Source organism: Spea bombifrons, chromosome 7, assembly GCF_027358695.1.
Source record: "Spea bombifrons isolate aSpeBom1 chromosome 7, aSpeBom1.2.pri, whole genome shotgun sequence".
NCBI classification, from domain to species: Eukaryota; Metazoa; Chordata; class Amphibia; order Anura; family Pelobatidae; genus Spea; species Spea bombifrons.
The window spans coordinates 8,569,755-8,580,000 of NC_071093.1; the positions used below are offsets into that span (position 1 = coordinate 8,569,755).

At 42.6% G+C, this 10,246-nt stretch overlaps 1 protein-coding gene across 13 annotated transcripts in view; it reads right to left on the bottom strand.

The window, feature by feature from the left end:
- BAZ2B (bromodomain adjacent to zinc finger domain 2B) overlaps positions 1–9,710 on the bottom strand; it is a 92,974-nt gene extending 83,264 nt beyond the window's left edge. For 7 of the 13 annotated variants that reach the window (XM_053472209.1, XM_053472208.1, XM_053472206.1 and 4 more), the window contains exons 1-2: positions 9,561–9,709; positions 3,737–3,856 (exon numbers count right to left, since the gene is read on the bottom strand). The gene's annotated coding sequence lies outside the window, so the exon portion shown is untranslated. Of the gene's footprint in view, positions 1–3,736; positions 3,857–9,560 lie in introns of all 13 variants that reach the window. The other 6 variants (XM_053472205.1, XM_053472203.1, XM_053472207.1 and 3 more) reach the window with 2 other exon arrangements.
- Positions 9,711–10,246: the final 536 nt, after the last annotated feature.

Genomic DNA, 10,246 nt, shown 5'->3' on the forward strand with positions numbered 1-10,246 from the left:
TGTGACAATTAAGCACTCCCTTTAAAAATATGAATGAAGTAAAAAATGTTCCATAATTAATTATTTTTGGGAGTTGTACCGCAGTGTGGGTGGAGCAGCACCTTTAATACAGTGAGAGTGTTTTGTTGTTTTATTTTTTTATAGCCTTCTCTGCGTGTGTTTTCCATACATTTACAGGAGTTGATGTACATGGAGAGACCCGCGTATCTCACGTGAATAGAACTACCGTCTCTGTATAATCGCAGGATTATGTCAATGTTTAACCAGAATATCGGTTATCACGGTACTAACGGACTCGTATACCGACTCGTTACATACTCCTGCTCAGCTACCGGGCTCTCTGGGATTTATTTTCATTTGTTTTACAGCCGGTTATGATGTCAGGGGGATTATCGTTCATTAAAGTATTATTTGATTAAATGTGTAAGAGACTGTTGAGTTTTATTATTCTCTATGATATACAGTCCGCTGAATTCAGAGCAGAGATGGAGAAGTCAGAAGTTTCATTGATGGGGTCACCCTACTATATAGGAAGATATCAGCTGCTGCACCACATCTTGAGAAGCAGAGCCCTTCGTTACGTTCATGGCTCGTAGAGGAGATAAGTCTCTGTTCAGCCTCAGCTTAATTAAAAAAAAACAGACAGCTGGAGATTAGCCATTTTGGAACGAGTTCTCACTCTGTTATCTGAGCCCAATCTACCAAACATCCTGTCTCCTTATTACACTGCCTGCAGTAAACAATAGAATGGCTCGGTCTTAACCACTATGCCGGATATTCTGACTAATGAAAGTATAGGGAGGAAGAGACTTCATTAGCATTGCCATAAAGAATCATCTCAGTGTGGTGTTTAAGCCGGGAAAATCATCTATATATTACTTACCTTAGGGAGAAGCTGCAGCTCAAAAGCTATGGCTCCCTGTCCCTTCCGTGGTTCAACATTTCATGCCACTGATTGGCTGCTTCAGGCAGCCAATCATTGGCGAGAAAGTACTCCCATCAAAATCAATGTGTTTTCCACAAATGCACATTGTGATCTCAACATGGCGGCCTGAAGAAAACTTCAAAAGGTGGGGAAAAGGGCAAATGCATTTGGGGGCATTCTGCTGACCCCCCCCATGCATTTGCAGTGGGGCAATACAACAATTTAAAGGGACCTCTCAGCTGTCATATGTATCAATGTGCATTGGACAGGCAGAGTGTCCCTTTAAACCAGATATCTCCAAAGCAATTACACTGGTTGACAAGCAAAATGCACAAGCTATAGACAGGTTTCTATGTTTGTAGAAAAAGTCGCCTATGAGAAAGGCGAGAACATTTTTGCAGGACACCCTCCAAGTTCTGTTATGTAAATGAGTTAACTGGTTTGCTCTAAATTACTCTCCAAATCAAGATCCAGAAAATAAAGACTATACGGAGATTACATTCATGCCAAGCAAAGGAGAACATTTTTCAAGCTATACTTAGATTTCCTGTTTACAGCCGGAATCATATTTTTGAGAAAGTCCTGCTGTTTGGATAAATGTCAATTACACATTTTATGCAATTATTTTTATCATTAGCATTAAGAGACATTAAAGAACATAATGACCCAGAACACTTAGAATGCAAAGATAGATCCTGTTAACAGCGAAAGCTTAGGTGTTTGAATGAAGAGGCCACAAATTCACCTCCCGTGATTATTTGCATCAATTCATTCACATTTTTTGTTCCTGGGGAGTCCGAGCAGCTCTCTCTTGCGCATGCACAATATGAAAAAATAGACAACATCTCAGAGGCCCCCAAGTTTCAGTTTTTTTTTTTTTTTTTAGGTATTAGAAGGTGAACGATCACAGGGCTGCTTAATAAATTGGGCACTTAAAGCACCCAACCCTCTCTCCTAGCAGCCCCTGCACCTGTTACAGGACAAGTAAATGTAAAACATAGCAGCATATGTTTTAAAAATATTAACCACATTACTGTTTTATGCTCTGCCAGCAAAGCCATTTTTGGCCTATTTAGGAAAAAGTCAGGTTCACATTAACCTCTACAAACGAGCTAAAAACCGAGTCGCCATGACCTGGGGTCTGTGATGGGACTGAATTCCCTGATGGTTAAAGCCCACAAGTATAAGGCCCTTCTTTTGTGGTTAATAGTCTGGATACAATACTAGGGATAAGCCTGTCTGTAATCCTGGCATAAAGCATAATAGCATACCTCCCAGCTGTCCTAATTTGCGTGGGACAGTCCCAGTTTTGCCAATCTTTCCCTGCCCCGCCAAGCTCTACCTCTGTCGCGCTTTTCGGGACACATGCGGAACTCGGCAGGACAGCAGAATTCAATGATGCAGGGGGTAGTAGTTGGGGGGTATGCAATAGAAACGGCAGGTCGATCAAACACAACAATACATTTTATCTCAGTTATGAACAATGGTCAATATATCTCATTTTTTAACTATTCCCCCCCCAACATTGGTCTACGACAGGAGGGCTCCAACATGAACATGAAACCAAACTCAATATCTCCTCCAATTTTTAATTAAATTGTGCTGAAATCCCTACATGTAACCAAAGAAAACAAGTGCAAGACGGCATAAAAATATTATTATTATTAAAGGAAAGGTGATTGCAACACCTACTTCTGAATATCAAAAAAAAAAAAAAAAGCCATAGCGACACTCGTTTAAGAAGAAGACGAAAAAAAGGGAAGTGTCACCCTCGGAGCTCGAACATAACTCAATTCATATACCGAGAAGCCATTCACACGTTGGTGCAGTCACACATTTTTTCCACCATTTTCACGCCTATTACAGGTTTATAAATCACTCTTTATGTCTTCCATACTGGAGGATGAAGCGCTGTAATGTGCAGGCTACAGAGCAATAAAACTTTATACAAGATGAAGTAGCATATTATACTGATTACAAGCCGCACTTTGTTCTTAAATAAACAAAAAAGTTCCCAAGGAGGCCAGTTCAGGATAAGCGGGTCATGTGAGCCCAAGGCCAGGACTAGTCTAACAGAGATAGACACCAAACCAAGGAGGCAGAGGTCAGTCTGAGAAATGGAGCAAAGAACCACTGATATAGGAGAGAAGAAAGGAGGAGAATCTGAAAGCAGAGAAGAAACATTCGGCCCAACTAGTCTGCCCTTTTTTCCTTAAAGATGACAATAATGAAAGCGTGGGGACTAATAATTGATTCAGAAATACGTCAAATATAAAATGGGAAATAAAAGTGAAATAAAAGGAATCAGTTAATGGAGAGAGTGGCAAAATAAAGAGACGTGAAACTAAAATAAAAACCCAGAGAGCGAAAGAATGGTAAAAAAATGGATTTCAGTAAAGTTGTAAAATTTTGAGGCAGGGGGTTTCCACTAATCACTTATCCCCCCCCCCCCAACATTTCAGTTTCTCAGATAGCGACATCATCATTGGGAAATGTGTATGACATCATACGCCACGGCACGGCTTTAAAGAGCTGCAAGGAAGCCATGTAGCAGCTGTGATTGAGGTCTATACAGCAAAACCATGGGCCTCAATCAATTTTATCACTCAGTGGGTCTGTCAGGGAGATCTTCTGATCTCCTTTACTGGTCCACGATCCCCAACGTCCATAAATGAGGGACAATGGGGAAGCTCGATACGGAAATACCCAAAATTCAGGATTGTACCACATAAAACTGGATAGTTGGGAGGTATGGAATCAAGACAAGGTGGTAACTAATGTTCAGAAGTATATATGTAAACTTATCCGTACCTTTGCAGAATCAATTTCCTATAATGAGCTTTGTATGGAGGGCAGAATAATAAAGCTTTTCTTAGTGTTCACTTCCTGTGTTCATCTCTACTTCCTGTTAGACAGTGGACACAATATCATCTGGGAAGAGAAAAAAAAAAACATTAATCCAACGCAGAAATTGGAAACCTGCCATAGCGAATAAGCAGCAATTTGCAAATACCCGACCTGCAGCGTGCGTCTATAAACCAACTTACTACAAACGTAAACTTTAAACCAGGGGGCATTCGGAAATTAAGTGCAAACAGCTATTAAAATAAGTTTAATGGGAAAAAAAAATCTGTGAAAAGAAAAGGGAGGAAACAAATCTCAGAACAATTATCTGGTTTGCGTCTCAACCGTTTCTCTGCAAACATGATAAGAAAACCGTTGCCCATGTCCACTTACGGCCATCAGCTCACGCCGGGGAGGAACAAGCTCCTACAAGGTCTTATGTTTTATAAGCAATATGCGGACGTAGGATGCCTGGACCGGCTCCGTCCCTTAAAGCTTCTCACAATTACGTGCCACCAAATGCCACAGATGTAAAGTATGGAGAGAACAGAGTACATTTTCTGAGAACCGACAATGGGGTCTACTGAAACCCCCCCCCCCCAGCGGTCCGGGGTTCTAGAAGAATTACTCAAAGAACCAACAAGATTCACAGTGTTGAGATCGTCAGGACTTATGAGTCTGCAGATGACCGTGGGAGGAACTTGACGAGACCTAGATGTTTGTTAATTTGGTCGGCTGGACAGTTCAGAAGGCATTCGCCAAGGGACCTCTCTACATGAGAAGGAGCAAGTTTGGTTAAAATGAGCGAACACCAGAGAAGATACTTGGATAGCCGTGCGCATATTCCGTCCGTTACAACCATCTACGGCCAGTCCCGCAATCAGCGACCAGACCTGAACAATAGCGTTATATCAATACAAAAAAAAAAAACAGACATGAAGAACTAAAGCGAGAACTTGTCTTGTGAAACTTAGGACAACTGGCAGGTATATTAAAGGAAGCAATCAGTCCAATATGTCATAAAAGATCTATCTTAATGCTAATCCTTTAATCTAGATAAATGTTATTTAAAAACATCTCCTGGCGAATCATTCAGCACTAAAACAATCAATTATCCAATATGTGATTTAATAAATTGTATAAAAATAAAGCATTCATATCCATTCTTTAAACGGTAACGGTCATTACTGCCTCCGGGCCGTTGGTGGATAATTCATCATATTGACTGCTTTTAAATATCTTAGTACCAAGGAGAACACTCGGCGGCACCCAGGTGGCGGCACAGAACCGTCCCTTTACGAAGAAGGAGAAATCTCATTTCCGTTAATGTGTCTGTCGCCTGCACAGCCCCTGGCGTGAAAACGGACTTTCCCAAGAAATTGTTGTATTGACATTGAATATATCCGTTTATACAAATCAATGAGGACCCTTTAGGCAGGTACTTCCAACACACACCATCGGAATATGATTGGATCATCATTAGATCCATAATATCTTTATTAAATGGTACCTCCTCCAAATAAAATAAGAAAAAAATCCAGAGAAAATGTAAAAAAAAAAAATGATCTATGTGGTTAAAATACTGCTTTTCATACATGATGACACACGTGTAGTCTGTAGGCGTGTGCATTATACATTTAGTAGCCTTAGTTAACCCTATTTAATAAGTAATAAGGTTCTCGTGTTCCTTTAGTACTGTATCTAGACTTGATATAGTCTCACTAATCATTCAGAAGGTCGTGTCTGAAAAGTGGTCTTTTTACCATAGCAACCAATGGAATGGTCCAATCAGAATGAATATCCCATCGCTTACTGCGGTGATGAGGCCACTTTTCTGACTTTGGACAGTTTTATAATCTCGTGTTCCTTATTGGATCGCTTAAGATAGATTCCAAATGTGACTTTATGTACAGGTTACTGAAACGTCTGTCCCTCTGGCGCTCAGAATGCTTGCTCGGTATTGAGTATCATAAAAAGAACAAGTCCGAGAAGCTCACCAAGAACGGACAACCGCTTCATAGCCTGTCCTGCGGTGCCTCTCCAGTTGGGAGCGTCTCGAGGTTTAGCTCTCTTACGCCATTACAGAGGAAAAAGTTCACACCGTATCAGTCTGAAGCAGTCCCAAGGACAGTCCAGAACCTAAACAAGAGCCAAATGTCCTCTGCATGAGGGAACCAACAACCCCAGACGTATGTTTCGGTTTCAACTTCAGTGGGGTCTGGTTGGTATCCCATCAGGCCCGTTTTCCCGTTTACTTGAAAGTGCTAAATCCCGCTAATTGTTTTTCTTTCATTTGCAAAAGGATGGGGTTTATTCACTAAAGCAGCCATTTCCATGAGAATTGCAGTAGATTCTCTATACATTATGAAAGGCCAACCATGGCACGTCTGAAAGGGGCCCATATAATGCATACTTCACTCAGCGAGGAGGCCCGAGAAATAAAATATATATATATATTCTTTAATAAAAAAACACAATACAACACAGAACAGCCGCTCTCACAATCCTATAGGTGACCCAACGTTAAACAGGTGGCTTTGAATAATAATGCCAATTAATGTACGATCTCTATAGTGTGACTGAGCTTCTATTTCATGTATATTACGCCAACTCTACAGGGAAATTTTACTATTTAACATTTTCTCGCAACCTGCCAGTGATTGTCAGCTCCCAAATATTTAATACTATAGTGAATAGAATATAGAGCTATATTTTATAATTAGAGTTTATCATCTAATTAATAAAATGTATATTACATACAGGATTTGTGTATGTCCATATTGACCACTGTGGAAAGTATGTCAAATCCTTGTGTTTTCAATTAAACGCCAAAATAATAATATATATATCCATCCAAATGGTCAGATCTTTATTTAAATTACACTGGCTGACATTTACAATAAAACATCCAATGCTAAATGCCAAAGCCAAACACTAATGGACAGGGGTGAGACGGAAAGTTACCCCACCTTTCCCAGCTCCGTGGCTCGTATTGATGAGACTCACATTGTTTCATTAATATTCGCAATGTCCTCCGAGACAACAGAAAAAAAGTTCCCATTGTTAAGAAAACTCTTTAAGGAACAGTGCCTTTTATTGTCTTTTTTTCCTGACAGGGCCAGACAAGCCTGATTTAGCCGGAGGTAACACCGTGTTTTTATTTAAGGGATTCTACTTACGGCGCTCTACTCACACTCGGATTTCCCAGCCAAATACCCAGTTAACCCTTTTGCTGCCACCAATGCAGCATTGGAAAGGGATGGATACTCAATAGTAACCATACATGCCAGAAAAAAAAAGGAAAAGAAGGGGTTAAAATAACAAGCTGTTGAAAAGGAAAGGAATGTGTTAATATTTCAGGTGGCAGAATGGATTAGCTGAATTCTTGCTCCACCGAAAGCAGCAACTCCTTTTCTTGCATAAGTCTAAAGCCACCGAGTGCCAAGACAGACTGGAACATATAGCAAAGCTTCTCTACTACACGGATTAACTCTGTAAAGACCAGAGAAGCGTGTAACGGGCTACACTTTTTTTTTTTACGTTACTGAGAGAGTGGTAGGTAAGCGGAACTGCCTCCCAGCAGCAGTGGTAGAGGGGAAAGCACTAACAGAATTTAAACATGCACGATATAAGCATAAGCCGGTCCTGAATCGGAGAGGAGACCGAGGACTGATTATGGTCGGATAGATGGGCTGAATCTGTTTTCAAATGATATATACATTTATATATACAAAATAAACAATGGAAACAAAACCATTACAAATTAACAAATCGCGTTTACGACTCGTAACCAGGTGACCGACCCGCGTCCGCCGCTGGCCATTTTATTTATACACCTGTTATAAAGCTTTCACGCTTCTCAGGGGTGGAAACAGAATATTTCCCGGAGTCTGGATTCTTTAAAGTTTAAAAAAAAAAAAAAAACTTGGAAAAAAATATGTCATAGAATTAAGATGATGTCATCGTCTGCCGTAACGTTCTCTAAACTTGGAATTTTATCAATAAGGAGCTGTTTTCATGGAGAGGAGAAAAAAACCCGTAAGTCTTGGGAATAAAATGACACAAGATGGCGAGAAGCTTGTTGTTTAGAGGGCAGGGAAAAGGAGGAAAAATGGAGGATATTGTTATATACACAAAGGGATAAATTTCAACAACTCAAGCAGCGGACAGCTGCCGCTCTGTACAAGACAGCGGCACAAAAGCCGAGTGAACGAGATGAGGGGGGAACCGCTGCGAGATGCTCCCTATACAGTCACCTCGCTCACCCCTCACCCGCCGGCTACAGAATGTGCCAGCCAGGGCGTTTGGGGGGCTTTCAGGCAAAATAGTTGTAGATACTGATAGGTAGGCTTACCTCACTTAACCCCTGAGATACTGGTGAATGCTGGGTATGCAAAACAGAGGTGGGGTTATTTAGAGTTAACACCCCCTTTTAACCCTTGACTGTGCCGATTTATGAATGGGACCGAGCCATTTGGGCTTTGGGTAAAAGACAGGGTCGGCATAGAGTTGGACCATGTTAGCCGTAGAAAGAAAAGAAAGCACATTTTGGTAAAGGTGATAAGAAATATACAGTTACAGATACAGACCCCGCTCATGAGCTTACAATCTAAACATACCTTTACTAGCTGACTGAGGTATAATAGATTGCAAGCTTTTGGGACTAACTGCGTCTCTTTTTCATCCGATAGTCTTCAAAGCTTGCAATCTATTATACCTCAGTCAGCTAATAAAGGTATGTTTAGATTGTAAGCTCAGGAGCGGGGTCTGTATGTGTAAATGTATATTTGTTACGTGTGGTAACCACCCCATCTTTACATTGTACAGCGCTGAGGAATAAATAAAGGAGAATAATAATACATTTGACGAATGAGCAGTTTACGGTTACATACATTTTACATACATACATACATATTCCTAGCACTGGGAGTGTATGGTCTGCGTTACCTGAGGTAGTTCAAAACCAACAAACAGCATCCTTAAAACCCGCAAATGTGTGACGGAGAACCGCAAAAAGTGCGGCACACTGATGGATGAAACCGGAGATAAGATTTAACTCCTACCTCACAGGTCCCTCTGGCAGCGGTGGGGTTAACAAAAAGTCCCGCTTGTGGGATGCTTTGAGGCAGTTGTTTCCACAGCTGAGCGCAAAGGGTTAATGCACACCTCGGGGTCACCGCTTCCGGGCAGGGAAGGGTTAAGGGGCTGTTTTGCCAGCAGGGGACATGTTTGGGTTCCTCTTCCCCTCCTGATTCAGTCGGACTCTGGGAGGGGCAGCCCTGGCCCCAGCGGGGTTATTATGGGGACACAGGGAAAGGACCTTCGGGTAAGAGACAAGGAGAAGCTAAAGACGGGGGGAAGAGGAGCTGGAGAGCCAAGGAGGGGCAGGGTGGCAGCGGCGGGAGGGAAGGAAGCGAGCAGGGGCTGGGAAGATGGCCGAGAGAGAAAGGCAGGGGCAAGAGGCAGCTGAAAGAGAGAAATGGGGCAGGAGAGAGAGCGCTAGGAGCACAGAAGACGGTCACAGCCTGGCAAGAGACTGCCCCCTCCGCGGGGAAACTTCCACCATCCGCCAGGAGACATCCCGGGAGCCGGTCCCGATTCAGCGTCACCTCGGGGGGCATTAAACCCCCCACCAGTGCCTCCTCTCCAACAGGGTGTCACCGGGGAGTTCCAGGGTAATCCCCGCAGATTACCCCCCCTCCCCCTGAACACGGGGTACATCACCCCCCCACACACACACACACACTCCCCTGCCCCTCCCGTCCTTAGCGCCCACCTAGGGAGCTCTCACCTTCAGCCCAGCAGCGCCCGGGAGCGGGGGGTCCTGTGGTGGATGTCCTGAGGCTGGGGGGCAGTTAATGGTGACGGGGGGCTCTGTGCTCTCTCCCCCGTCTCCGCGCGTCTTCTTCCTCCTTCTCCGGGAGCGCCGGGAAAGGACAGAGAGGAGAGGCTGCTCTGTGCTCCCTCTGTGTGTCTGTTTGGTTCCTTGCAGCGGATTGAAGGAGATTCTTCTCAAGGTTTATTCAGCTTCACTTCAAGGCAAAGCTTCATCAACCAAAGTGACGTCAACCAACAAGCCTCTAACAATGAAACTTACCCGGGAGCCGAGGAGAGGGCAAAATGCTCCATTTATTCCCCCCCACATTACTGTATAGGACACGGCGAGGACCTGACACTGACAATATCATTATTTATACCCCATACGTCACTATATAATATATATATATATGTATATATATATATATATATATAATGTGCATGTATACAATAATAATGATACACCGCATCACTGCTTAGATTGTAAGCTCCTTTGAGCAGGGACCTTTTGTTTCTGTAAACCCAAATTGTACTTTTTATGCCGTGTTTCGTCACTGTCCAGCACTCTGCAATATTAATATTAAAACTAATTATTATTGATTGATATAGCGCCATCGTGTTCCGCAGCGCTGTACAATAATAATAATTTCCAAAAATGTA